The following is a 15,168-nucleotide window of genomic DNA, read 5'->3' as shown; positions in this document are numbered from 1 at the left end:
GAGTCGTTCCTCCCTGGAACGCTCGTTCAAAAATTCACAACCATAGTTCACCTCATATAATGTTCATCATTTTTAATCTTTCACTTTTATTTTCATTTTTTGTCTTTTTGTCTTTCAGTCCAAATACCTAAAATCACTACCTCTTTATAATGAGAACTAATGTGAGGAACGAGACCGAAGAACTTGCCCTTTTCCAAGATAAAGTAATACCGGCTTCAAGATAAATGGACGACCTATATTACAAGGCGGCTCGACACGGTCGGTCGACCCAGATGGACGACCTACATTAAGAAGGGTGGTCGACACAGATGGATGATCTGTATTGACAATGGTACTCGACACTGTTGGGCGACACAGATGGATGATCTATATTAACAATGGTACTCGACATTGTCGGTCGACACAGATGGATAATCTGTATTAACAATGGTACTTGATACTGTCGGTCGACACAGATGGATGATCTATATTAACAATGGTACTCGACATTGTCGGTCGACACAGATGAATGATCTATATTAACAATGGTACTCGACATTGTCGGTCGACACAGATGGATGATCTATATTAACAATGGTACTCGACATTGTCGGTCGACACAGATGGATGATCTATATTAACAATGGTACTCGACATTGTCGGTCGACACAGATGGATGATCTATATTAACAATGGTACTCGACATTGTCGGTCGACACAGATGGATGATCTATATTAACAATGGTACTCGACATTGTCGGTCGACACAGATGGATGATCTATATTAACAATGGTACTCGACATTGTCGGTCGACACAGATGGATGATCTATATTAACAATGGTACTCGACATTGTCGGTCGACACATATGGATGATCTGTATTAACAAAGGTACTTGATACTGTTCATTATGAGCTCTAAGTAGAAGACCGACACAACACATACTCGACCAGAATTCTTCCCAAATGAAAGAGTTCAACTATTTCAAAGGAGTTACTAAAATACCGATCGGTCAAAGACCGTTTCGATATCGAACATTCATTATCATAGAATTTCATACTTAAATTCAACTTACGGTAAACACATTTTTCAGTATAAACTTTCATACATCAATTTACTCAGATTATAGGACAAAATCCATACTTTTTCATGCATCAACTCATCATACAACTCACTTTCAATTTAATCAAACCATAGAATACTTCATCATTTCCATACATCAATTCGAATCATACTAAAAATCAAATATCAAACATCATACTGCATACAGATTTTCAGAACGCTCATACAAAACATGTAATTCCTATTACATTCATACATCACAGTAAATTACAAGAATTAAACTTAATAAGCTTCCCTTACCCGGATTGTAGTGCACGTCCTAAAAGTGAGTTGTTTCTACTCGTCCAAAGGTGGCTTTCTATTCTCAAGGTTCCTCTTAAACTCTTCAACTAAAATTTAACAAAACGAAAATGGAAGAATTGAGTTTACACCCATGCATGCAGCTGGATCAGGTTTTGTAGTAAATCCAGAAACGATCGCCCAAGGAAACTTACCAGAACTGGAAATGGTTCGGTCCAAAATGAAGCTCACGTCGCAGTGGTCGTTCTTACGGTGCTGAAACGTGAACGGAGTAGAGAATGGTGAGTTGCAGAAGAGAGAAAGATCAGAATTCTAGAGAGATGGAGGAGAAAAGGAAAAGTCTGAGTTTGGAAAGGGAGAAGGTGCGCGTAGAGAGTGGGAGATTTTCCAAAAAGTTACTTTTGTTCAAATCCCACTGTCAGACGGACGAGCGTCCCTCTAGACGACACCTGCACCCCACTACTGACTTCAGAAGTTTCTAAATTGACAAGTGGCGTGCATGCAGTGCTCGTTCTCAGTGGATTTTTAATGCATTGAGTTGCGTGGCATGGTGCTTTAATGGAAGCAGAGAGGTGACTAAGCAGAATAATTAATGGGGCGTGACAGAACTTTAATCCTAACACAACTTTACTTAATCGGTTTGATATTTGTACTCACTTATATATTACAAATTCATTTTATCTTTAATTGAATTGAGATCTCCAATATCTTATATATTATAAATTTATTTTATATATTCCATTGTAGTTAAGAAAATAGACTTTGAATTTAGTGAAATTAAGTATTATAAATAGCGAAACTAATACATTGTTGAGTATTCGAGGCAACCAATGTATGAGTGTATAAAATTTGAGGGGAGTTGGTTACATAAGAAAGAGGCAAAGGTGAATCCATATTACCTTGTCTGTGGCTATGATTGGTACAAATTAACAAAATGTAGAAGACCAATGTCATGGTTACATACCACAATATGGTCACAACGTTTAGGACCACCGATGTTTATTTAGTTCCTACAACTTTTATCGAAGTTGCAAACAATTTTTAGACAAAAGTTAAATAGATGTTGTGGTTATGTTTTAAAAAATAATTAAACAACATAAAAATTATGTTCTTTTTAAAGGGTTCCAATGGCACACAAGAACTTAAACTGAAGTCACGTGATCTTTCTAATATAAAGTTGTGCTCATCAAACTACTCTTATCAATACAAAAATCTTTTTAAAAATGGCCATTCTAATAATTTTACAAAAAATTACACAATATGTTAAATTTCCCCAAACGATTCTGAACTCAATCGGTAGGAAACTATTTTTTCATGTTAATCTTATGTTAATTAATGTGAGAAAAGTTGATATAATTAGTTCTATATAGTTGGCTGGCGTTCATAAAAAGCTTATACAGTACAAGAAATATAAAAGGAATAATTTTATTTTCTTTGAATCCACCATTGTGAGTTACATGGAGAAATATTCATATAAGAACACAATGTTGGATGGATGATAAGATGAAAGGCCTAATTAACAAGGAAAATGACATATGCAATCTTCTATGGCATTACACATTCCACTAGCTAAGTTTCCATGCTTTCTGACACAATCACTGTTACACTTGCTTTCTACACAATCCTCATTCAACTTCTCATCACACCTTCTTCCTTCTACCATTTTCATTCCTCCTTCATTTTCTACATCACAAATGCAATACTCAATACCCAACTTCATTATAAACTCGTTCACAACAAAAATAAATTTGAAAGATTAATATAAACACAAATTAGTCAGTAGGTTGAATGAAAAAATATCAAAACATACCAATCTCAATGGAAAGAACAAGCAATAGGAGCAAAACTGAAGTGATGAACTTCATGTTAAATGATATTTTACTAATGTTAAGTTCACCACTCTTTAGTTCAAAATAGTTCTTTAGGATAGATTGATGTGATGCATGTTGTGATATATATATATATATACTAATATTATCACACATTTAATATAAATAATTAATATCTTATTTATATCTTATCAGTTACATATCCTACATTTATTAAAAATAAAATCAATTTTAAATATATTAATTACAATAAATGGAAATAAAGATATTCTTACTTATAACAAGAAATTAGATTTAAACCCATTTTCTAAAATTTTTGTTCAATTTTTTTTAATTAATAGTGTTCTAAATTAGTATTAATTATTAATTATTTTAATATCTATAATAAAAGTAATTGTCACATTTTATTTATGCTCTCTTATTCTTGATTTGCATATATTTTATTGGTTTTTTCTTTTAAAAATTACAAAAATTAAAAAAAAAAACATAAACTAAGTCCTATTAAAGTTGAATCTGAAACAAATTTTAGTCCCCATAATTAAAAGGAATTAAAAGTTTGAAAAAAATATTAAATAAAAGTAAAAATGTAATGAATATTTTCAAAACAAATTTAGGAAAGAGTTTTTTTCTTCTTTTCGTGGAACTTAGAGATAATGTTTATTTTTTTCATATTTTTATTTTAAATTTACAAAAAGATAACTCTATAAAATGAAAACATTTCCTTTATGTATTTATTTAGTTATTAACAGGAATAGCAAAATTATTTATGTTTTTTGTCTAGTTACTTGTAAGATATTTATTTAAAAAGTATTTACGTGATTTTTAAAATTCCAGACAAAAATAATTAAAACAATAAATATTATAAACTTTTGAATGAAATATATATATATATATATATATATATATATATATATATATATATATATATATATATACATATATATAAAAATCATAGAATTTCCATGCATCATTTGCACATCTACACCACATTTCATTATATTTTTATCACATTATACACTGAGTCTATTTATTGATGTGTACATGACTTTTTTTTTAAAAATAAATATTAAAGTTAAAAAAAATTGGTATAAAGTTTATGCATAGTTAAACACACACAGCAAAATCTTCTTCTTATTGGAAGCAGCAAAACATGGCTGTCACGGGTGCCACTCCAAATGGATTATTCTGGATGGATTATTCTGGTTGGTGTATGAAGAGTGCATTAACTGCGTTGAACGACATTCGTTTTCTTTATTTAATTTAGTACGAGTAGTTTACATGATATTGAAATAAGTAATTTCATGTAATACAAAATTAATCATAATAAATAAACATATTAAGTGAGGAAGGTGAATTAAGGTTAGAGAAGTGTTTTTGATTTTTTTAATTGGGGTTACAGCAGAGATGACAGAGAAAAGGTTGGAGTGAGAGAGATGAAAGAGAAAGGGTTAAGAGAAATGAGAGGAATGAGTAAGGATTTGAATTTTTTTTTTAGTTTTGATATTGAAAATTATTAAAATACCCTAACTTACTCTTAACCTTAAAACTTACTCTTAACCTTAAAACTTTAGAATTCATGATATATATAAGGATACTTTTGTTTACTAAAACTGATACACATTACTAAAAAATATACCAACGAAAAAATAGACTTATACGTCTTAGCAAACTCCTTATATATAAATATATATATATATATATATATATATACTAATATTATCACACACTTAATATAAATAATAAATACCTTATTTATATCTTATCAGTATATCCTGAATTTATTAAAAATAAAATAAATTTAAAATATATTAATTAGAATAAATCATCTTAATGATTTTTGAAACTCAATTAGACCACCATACATAAAGATAGTCTTACTTATAACAACAAATTAAACTTAAATCCATTTTCTAAACTTATAACAATAAATTATATATATATATATATATATATATATATATATATATATAAATTTAATAAAAGTAATTCTTACGTTTTATTTGCAAATATTTTATTGTTTTTTTCTTTTAATGGAATTACAAAAGATAAGAAGAAACATAAACTAATTCCTGTTAGAGTTGAATCTGAAACATATTTTAGTCCCCACAATTAGAAAGTATTAAAATTGTGAAAAAAATATTAAATGAAAGTAAAAATAGTTATTAATATTTTCAAAACAAATTTAGAAAACAGTTCATTTATTCTTTTCGTGAATCTTCGAGATAATGTTAACTTTTATTCCTTTTTTATCTACTTTTATTTTAAAGTTACAACATAAAATGAATAATTTACTTTATATATAGATAACCACACAAAATGTGAGTTTTTGATGCATGGGAACTGGTGGCTTAAGCGCCGTTAATGACCTTGTCAGCATTCTTTTTTTACTGAATAAAGATGATTCAGTTATAGTTAATATTATATATATATATATATATATATATATATATATATATATATATATATATATATATATATATATATATATATATATATATATATATATATATATATATATATATATAATAAAAGTAATTTTTACATTTTATTTGATGCTCTTTTATTCTTCATTTGCATATTTTTTATTGGGTTTTTCTTTTAATGGAATTACAAAAATTAAAAAAATATTAAAAGTTTGAAAAAATATTAAATGAAAGTAAAACTTTTTACTGCTCATCTATAAAACATTATATTAAAAAAATATTTAAATAGTAAGTAATTCCTCTAGAACATATGTAACATTATATGCTCACTTATAATACATTATATTATCACCTGTCGATAATTTCATTCACAAACACACAAACACAAACATGTATGGAGTAAGATATCGATAAAACAATCATAACAACAAAATACATACATATTGATTATATCAACCATAATCAAACACACAACAAGATACATATTTTTTGATTATACTCACCATAATCAAACATACAACAAGATACATACATTATGATTATATTAACTATAATTTAACACCTCATACATACACTAGTGAAAAAAAAAGGATTTTCACTTGCGCATTTGACATCGGTTTAGTTGTAACCGAAGCAAAAAATGGCGTGGTGACATTTTTGTAATTATCGCAAACTTATATGCCTCAGTTCAAAAAGAACCGATGCCTAAAACTGGTGCGGTGACATTTTTTGTAATTATCAGAAATGTATATGCCTCGATTCAAAAAGAACCGATGCTTAAAACTAGTGTGGTGACATTTATGTAATTATCGCAAAGGTCTATTACCTCGGTTGTTTAAAGAACTGATGCATAAAATAGTCGAATTTTTTATTTTTTATTTTTTTTAGAGGGTTTAGGCATCAGTTCTTTATAGAATTGAGGTCGTAGACCCTTATTGCTTCGGTTAAAAAAATAACCGAGGTAATAACATGTGTTTAGGGTTAAATTTCGCGAACAGAGACAGAAGTTGCGCCACCCCTCTCTTTTCTCCCATTTTCTTTCTTTGGTGAGAGGGAGACTTCCTTCCTCTTCTCTATTCTGATAGAGGGATCATCAATGGTGAAACGGAGGCACAGTGAAGACGCGATAGAGACGTGGTGGGGGCGCAAGGGCACGGTGGTCGTTCTCGTTCTTCTTCTTCTTCTTCTTCTCTTCATTCTCGTTTTTGTAACGAAGGAGGAAGCTTCCTTCTATCCCCTTTTTATCATCTTGATTGGATTGTTTTATGTTTGATTGATTTGGTGGTGTTTGATTGGTTCGCTGCAGGTGGTGGTGGGAACGCGCCGTCCTCATGAAAAATGTTTAAACGTTGCGACTTGCAATAAAGTCTTGTTACTCTTAGGATATTCGTTTAAACTATATCTACAAGATTTTTAAAATTTTCTAAAAAGTAATTATAAAAAATATTTTATAAAACTTTAAAATAAAATATAAATATAAATAGGGTTAAATATGTTTTTAGTCCCTAAACTATTGGCCGTTTCTGGTTTTCGTCCCTCTTCCAAAGTAAGGTACAATTTGGTCCTCATTCTTTAGAAAAACGTTCGTTTTAGTCCTCAAAATTTTGTTTTTAGTCCTCGTTTTAGTCCTCAAAACGTTCATTTTTTCCACTAAAACGAACGTTTTTTAAAGATTGAGGACCAAATTGTACCTTACTTTGGAAGAGGGACGAAAACCAAAAACGGTCAATAGTTTAGGGACTAAAAACATATTTAACCCATATAAATATAAAAGAATTTATTATATAATATGTTTCAGTACGAAAGTTGGGACCGAAATATAAACCTGATGAGTCGCCTTCACTCCTCCTATGATGCCTTTATCTTCACGTCCTTTTCCTTGTCAACAAGTTTCAGGGAGAATGGGGTGGGTACCTGCCAAGACACTCCGACGCTCAAGTAAGAAAAGATGGGATCAAAGAGCTCTTTCAGTTCAATAATAATAATAATCCAAATTTCTCTCTTAGGAAAAACGTACCTTTTTCCTCTCTGCTTTTCATATTTAAAACAGTAAAATAAACCGTTTACCTGAAAATCCGGTCAGTTATAGAAGTTGACCACTTGGAAATTGTAACCGTTTAGATCGTGCTTAGTACTGGATCAGTTAATCCCGTGATTCGTGACATTAAACTGATATTTCTAACCGTTTATTAAGATTTAATATGTTCAATTTGATTAAAATTGACCGGATGCGTTTCCTCTGGTAATTTACTGGATTGTCGTGACATCGCTGGTTCATTGTCGATCGTTAGTGCATCGACACAAACATGTGATCGCTATAATACGATCGTTTGTCCGTTAGTGCATCGACACAAACATGCGATCGCTATAAAACGATCATTTTATTGATTGATGTTCAGAAGGTAAGTCGTGGGTCCGACGTTGGCCTTTGATGCGCTCGACATATATATACGATCGCTATCTTACGATCGTAAGACGGTTCGTCATTGTGTATATACGATCGCTATCTTACGATCGTAAGACGGTTCGTCATTGTGTGCTCTTATTTTTGGCTTTAACGGTCGCCTGGGTTAACAATCGACTATCGATGCATTATGGTCGCCCAGTTTACCGCTCGACAGCTGGTGAGTTCAGGTATCCTACGATACATAATATAAACTAAATTTAATATAAATTAATTTTAAGTTTAATTAAATTTAATCTAATAAAATATAAATTTAATTTAATATAAATTTTAATTTTAATATTTTGCTAGTAAAATATAATAATAGGATGTAGTATGATACTCGCATTCGATCCGTTTATAAACAAATATTAAAATAATCTTTATTCTTGTCCATACAAAATATCCACTGTATAAATAGATACCTATAGACCTAGATATTTTTGTCATCTCTAATTATTAATAATATAACATGATATAAATATCACACACAGTATATTTATTATTAAGATTTTCTAAATTTTAAAAAATAAGATAAATATTGTAACATCCCATTTTAGTAATATAAAATCACTAAAATAAGAGATACAAAGAAGATAACTTACAACAAACTTGAGATTTCAATAGAAGAAAAATCTACTCCTAAAACACAAAGGAAACTATCTATATTGCTGCTTCATCACCCACCCCTACGCTGAGCCAACTGGAAAGATGTCTTCCTTAAGCTGACACTCATTAATGTGATCATCGCAAAAGATAAAACACACAGACAAACAAAAGCAAAAGCAAGGAGAAGCTAATGATAAAACAATTTAACATGGAAAAATAAAATTCAACATACATTTTCAATCACATAATTAGTAGAACATCTTCCACCATTCACACATATCAAAACATCTTTCCCTTTCACACCACTAACTCGGACTTGGCCAAACCCTTTATAGTATATTATAAATGTCAAGCCACGGAAGGTTATGCACTTGTGTGGTGAATATCTAACCCACTCAAAGCTGTCACACAAGGTTCTTAAAATGCCCTTTTTGCACCTTGAAGAAAGGCCCCCAAGGCTAGGATTTCCTTGTCCTCTGATGACATGACTCATCACTCTCTAAGTGAGCATGAATGATCATTAGAGTGTCAGGATAACCCCATATCGGCTTCTTACAATATATACTATGTATACACATGAATCCCCTACTAAGATATTCCTCCTGGGAATTCTGTATCCCCTACTAAGATATTCCTCCTGGGAATTCTGTTTTCCAACCTTGAAAACTAATTGAAATCATACATATGTCCATACATTTTCACATTGAATACCAACATATAACATTATTGATCATACATTAAAGAAATAGAAACACATACAAGTTATTATAAATCACATAATAACAATTTTCTTCATAGTAACATGATACTCACACTTAGGCAAGGAAAACAACTTTGAAACCCTCACCAATAGCTACGGAAGGTTCTAAAATCCCTCAAAACGACATAAAGAACATCCAAAACTGATACTCAAAACCCCAAATTTGGTATTTCCAAAACCTAAAATAGAAACCAAAACTAGTTCAATAGCGCTCAGCGCCCAGAAGCTACCCCTCAGGGTCAGAGCCACTGGAACGGTGGCGCTCAATGCCAAAAAGTTGGCGCTCAACGTAGTCGCCCCTAGAATGGTGGCGCTCAACGCTTGGTTTGGGCGCTAAACATTATTATCAAAAACTTACCCTTTTTAAATTGTTTTCCCCATAACTTTTAAAAACTCTTAGGACCCTTTAGACCTTAAAAAAAATGAAAACACTGCTGTAACTCAAATTTGCCACCCCAAACCCAAATTAAGCACTATAAGCAAGTTTCATAAACCATTTCTTTTTTTTTAACATTCAATCCACTGCACAAGCTGCATAAACCATTTTTAAATGACTTGATAACAAACCCCAAACTCTCCAATTCAACCCAGAATCATTGCCTTAGAAATTCACTACCCAAAATCCCTCATTTGGACCAAAACCATGCAAAATACACCCTTACAACCCTCTACTGCATAATGCAACAAATGTTTACTTATTTAAGGTCTCAACAAGTCCTAAATGACCTCAAAATAGTCCGCATACTTCTACTTTTCTCAAACCATCATTCCCTCAAAAACTCACATATCAAAACCCCCAATTTCACTCTAAAACAATAGAAAAATGAACTCAAGTGCTCTTTCTATATCTAATCTTCATAATATAACTATTTTAGAACTTAAACCAAGAAAGTAAATATGAATGCACTTTTGATCAATTGAAGAAAAACACAAAGATGAATGGACGATATTGAAAATATGAGATGAATATGATGTTGGGGTTTAGATTTCACCTAGTTTACTCTAATGCATATATGAATTCATCTTCTTCCTTAATGTTAATATCACTTTCTAAATTACTTAAAACTCGATATTTTGGCGAAGAAAGTCTATCCTTAATTACTAAATCACAATGTCTTGTATTCCTAGTAATTAATTATGCATTACGATTAGAAGCTTAAGATAACCAGAACTCATAACCCTATGTCTAGGAAATACTGCTTTTGAGAGAAATTCTCTAAATCTAGGTTTCCCCGTATGTGTCTATATCACGAAAACTAATGACCATATCATGAATGAGTTAAACATAACAAGCATAGAGCAAAGAAGAATAACCCCAAAAATTAATGAAAGAAGCATAAATAAATTGAAATCAATTCAAATACATGAGAGTTCACAAGGTTACATCATCCCCTAACAACAAATTGAATTTAGTTCTCCCTTGTCATGGAGAAACTAGATGCACAATGGAATGAGAAGGAAAGATAAACCCTAAAAATCGAAGAGGAGACCTTATGCATCCACTTCTGCCTCCAGAGAGTTGGAAAAATCTGAATTTGTGTCTATTATGTCAAAAGATACTCCCTCTAGGATGTCCAAGTCTTTATATATAGCTGAATTGGATCATGGGCCATCGTCGTTAGCGCTCAGCGCCTAGGCGAGCTTGCGAGAAAACTGGCGCTCAACGCCCCTAAAAGGGCACCCAAGCTTTAAGCGACACATGAAACTGGCGCTCAGCCTTGACTGGCTGGCGCTCAGGGCACATTTCTAGCGCTCAACTTCAGCTTGACTTTTCTGCACTGCGCCTTTTTCTCTTTTTCTGCATTCCAACTTCGTGGTACTTTAACTCCTCTTTTAAATCATTCTAATAACCTACAAAATCAAGGGAATTTAGTGATAAAATCATCAAGTATACCCTCTACTCACTTATTCACAAAACTAACTAAACACATGAGTTCAAGCAAGCTTCTAATTCAAAAAGGGTTGATTTAGTATCAAAATTGCATCATAGATAACGGTATCTTCAACCGTCCTGCATACACTAGAGAACAAAACACTGGAGCACCCAATTAGCACCAAAAGATAAAAAAGAAAAAAAATTAAAGATAAAACAAAAATAAAGAAACAAAAAGATAAAATTTAAAATAATAAGATTAAATTAAAGATAAAGTCTAATCGGTTAAGAATCACACAAAAGTATAGTTTAAACCAGGAGTCCCCGGCAACGGTGCCAAAAACTTGTTAAGATGTCTGCAAGTGTACCGAATCGTATAAAGTAATAATAATTGCTAAGACCGAGTATTGTTTCCCAAGAGACTCCCGACACTAAACAATCATGTAATTACTTAACTAATTAAGACTTAGAAGAAAAATTTTAGGGTTTTGAATGCAAAAACAAGAAAGTAATTATGGATGCACTTTTGATCAATTGAAGAAAAACACAAAGATGAATGGATGATATTGAAAATATGAGATGAATATGTTGTTCGGGTTTAGATTTCACTTAGTGTACTCTTATGCATGTATGAATTCATCTTCTTCATTAATGTTAATATCACTTTCTAAATTACTTAAAACCTGATGTCTCGACGAAGAAAGCCTATCCTTAATTCCTAGATCACAATGTCTTGTATCCCTAGTAATTAATTATGCATTACAATTAGAAGCTTAAGACAACCAAATCTCATATCCCTATGTCTAGGCAATACTGCTTTTGGGAGCAATTCTCCAAATCTAGGTTACCCCGTATGTGTCCATATCACGAAAACCAATGATCATGTCATGAATGAGTTAAACATAACAAGCATAGACAAAGAAGAATAACCCTAAAAATTAATGAAAGAAGCATAAATAAATTGGAATCAATTCAAATACATGAGAGTTCACAAGGTTACATCATCCCCCAACTACAAATTGCATTTAATTCTCCCTTGTCATGGAGAAACTAGATGAACAATGGAATGAGAATGAAAGATAAACCCTAAAAATCGAAGAGGAGAGCTTCTACATCCAGTGCTGCCTCCAGAGAGTTGAAAAAATCTGAATTTGTGTCAATTCTGTCAACAGATACTCCCTCTAGGACGTTCAAGTTCTTATATACAACTGAATTGGATCATGGGCCAACGTCGTCAGTGCTCAGCGCCCAGGCGAGCTTGTGAGAAAACTGGAACTCAACGCCCCTAAAAGGGCGCCCAAGCTTTGAGCGATACATGAAACTCGCGTTCAGCCTTGACTGGCTGGCGCTCAGGGCTCCTTTTTGGCGCTCAACTTCAGTTTCACCTTTTTGCACTGCGTCTTTTTCTCTTTTTCTGCATTCCAACTTCCTGGTACTTTAACTCCTTTTTTAAATCATTCTAATAACCTACAAAATCAAGGGAATTTAGTGATAAAATCATCAAGTATACCCTCTACTCACTTATTCACAAAACTAACTAAAAACATGAGTTCAAGCAAGCTTCTAATTCAAAAAGGGTTGATTTAGTATCAAAATTGCGTCACAGATAACAATATTTTCAACTGTCCTGCATATACTAGAGAACAAAACACTAGAGCACCCAATTAACACCAAAAGATAAAGAGGATAAAATTAAAGATAAAACAAAAATAAAAAAACAAAAATATAAAATTTAAAATAAAAAGATAAAATTAAAGATAAAGTCTAATCGGCTAAGAATGACACAAAAGTATAGTTTAAACCACGAGTCCCCGGCAACGGTGCCAAAAACTTGTTAATATGTCTGCAAGTGTACCGAATCGTATCAAGTAATAATAATTAGTAAGACCAAGTATTGATTCCAAAGAGACTCACGACACTAAACAATCATGTAATTACTTAACTAATTAAGACTTGGAAGCAAAATTTTAGGGTTTTGAATGCAAAAACAAGAAAGTAAATATGAATTCACTTTTGATCAATTGAAGAAAAACACAAAGATGAATGGATAATATTGAAAATATGAGATGAATATGTTGTTTGGGTTTAGATTTCACCTAGTTTACTCTCAGGCATGTATGAATTCATCTTCTTCATTAATGTTAATATCACTTTCCAAATTACTTAAAACCCGATGTCTCGACGAAGGAAGCCTATCCTTAATTACTTGATCACAATGTCTTGTATCCCTAGTAATTAATTTTGCATTACGATTAGAAGCTTAAGATAACCAAAACTCATATCCTTAATTCTAGGCAATACTACTTTTGGGAGCAATTCTCCAGATTTAGGTTTCTCCGTATGTGTCCATATCACGAAAACCAATGATCATGTCATGAATGAGTTAAACATAACAAGCATAGCGCAAAGAAGAATAACCCTAACAATTAATGAAAGAAGCATAAATAAGTTGGAATCAATTCAAATACATCAACCCCAAACTTGAAACTTTGCTTGTCCTCAAGCAAAACAATATGTAACTCGGCTTAAACAACACTTCAATGGTTCAACATATCACAAAGCACTTTCTTCTAAGACAACTAATCACTCATAACTTCTTGTCATAAAAATATCAGTCAAGATGCATTGATGCTTTAGCCAAATGAGCTCAACTATGGTGCTCACATATTCACAATATATAACAGATGCAAACTCATGAATTGTCAACAACCAAGCAAGAATGTTATCCTATAGTGCATGGAACTATTCCTCACGAAAAGATAGTGTTTCACTTAAGCAGTCAAAAGTGTTTCACTCAAGCAGTCAAAAGTGTTTCACTCAAGCACTCAAAAGTGTTTCACTCAAACTCAAAGGTGTATAGTGAGGTGACACTCTTACACTCTACCATCACAATGTCACATGAACCAACTTTTCCTTTCATTTAACCACATATCAAACACACTTGCAAGCAAGTTATCATCAAAAGGACTTTTTGTGGCTTGTATTGAGGTCGGGCTAAGAAGAAAATTGGTTTTTCTAGACAACAAAATCCTTGAGTTAAGAGAGTGAACAATTCATTTATTCACATTAACAATCAACTCTCTTTCTTCTTTTATGTGAGAAACCAATCTTGAACTCATTCTTAACTTTACTTGCATTGAGCTTAACCTTTTCTTTTCTTTCTTTTCTTCTCTTTTCTTTTTCTTTTTCTTTTGCTCAATGCTCTTTAAATATTTTCACAAATTTCTTTCCGGTTTCTCACGACCCCAAACTTGAATCATTCTCCATTACCACATAAACATACTCTACTTAACTCAAGGTAATGATTTCAAAAAGGGTTTTTCAACTTTCAACTTTAGGATCAAGGTTCAAAGATAAAGAGAAATATTGTTCTTTGTTGGGTTCACCGATTGGCATTGGCTCTAAAGAAAAAGAAAACATGGCCTTGATCATATGTAACATGCAAACAAGTGGTTCAATCATAGAAAATTAGGAAAAATCAATCATGCTTCCAAGTAATAGCATTCAATCAATCAAAGACTCTAGAGTCCAAACTCTCACAGGTTCAATCAAGTTCCACAATGCAATAACATCCTACCCAGCAAATTAATCACAATTGACATCACGCATCAATTTTAAACAATTATGAGCAACCACCATCTATGCTTCAAAACTAAAGCAATCATTAACTCAACATGAATCATAACACACTCAAGTAGACACAAGATAATGTTACTCATCATAAATAAACAATTTTATCACTTAACACCAAACCATTGCAGCAAACTATCCATTTAGCCAAGTACATAGCTCAAACTAACATTGAAAACAACACAAAATTCAAAAATGCATAAACCAAAGAAGTAAGTTTAGAAAGCTGAGTTGCCTCCCAGTAAGTGCTTGTTTAACGT

General features: G+C 31.9%; 1 long non-coding RNA gene across 1 annotated transcript; it reads right to left on the bottom strand.

Annotated features, from left to right (window-relative positions):
- Positions 1–2,750: 2,750 nt before the first annotated feature.
- On the bottom strand, positions 2,751–3,274 carry LOC148202455 (uncharacterized). Its single transcript, XR_015784749.1, has 2 exons — positions 3,152–3,274; positions 2,751–3,024 (listed from the first exon to the last, which is right to left on the bottom strand). It is a non-coding gene; the product is annotated as an uncharacterized LOC148202455 (long non-coding RNA).
- Positions 3,275–15,168: the final 11,894 nt, after the last annotated feature.

Source organism: Vigna umbellata, chromosome 3 (genome assembly GCF_029865625.1).
Source record: "Vigna umbellata cultivar VRB3 chromosome 3, Vumbellata_1.0, whole genome shotgun sequence".
NCBI lineage: Eukaryota > Viridiplantae > Streptophyta > Magnoliopsida > Fabales > Fabaceae > Vigna > Vigna umbellata.
Note: the sequence above shows the minus strand (reverse complement) of the source record. Positions and strands in the feature narration are given on the sequence as shown.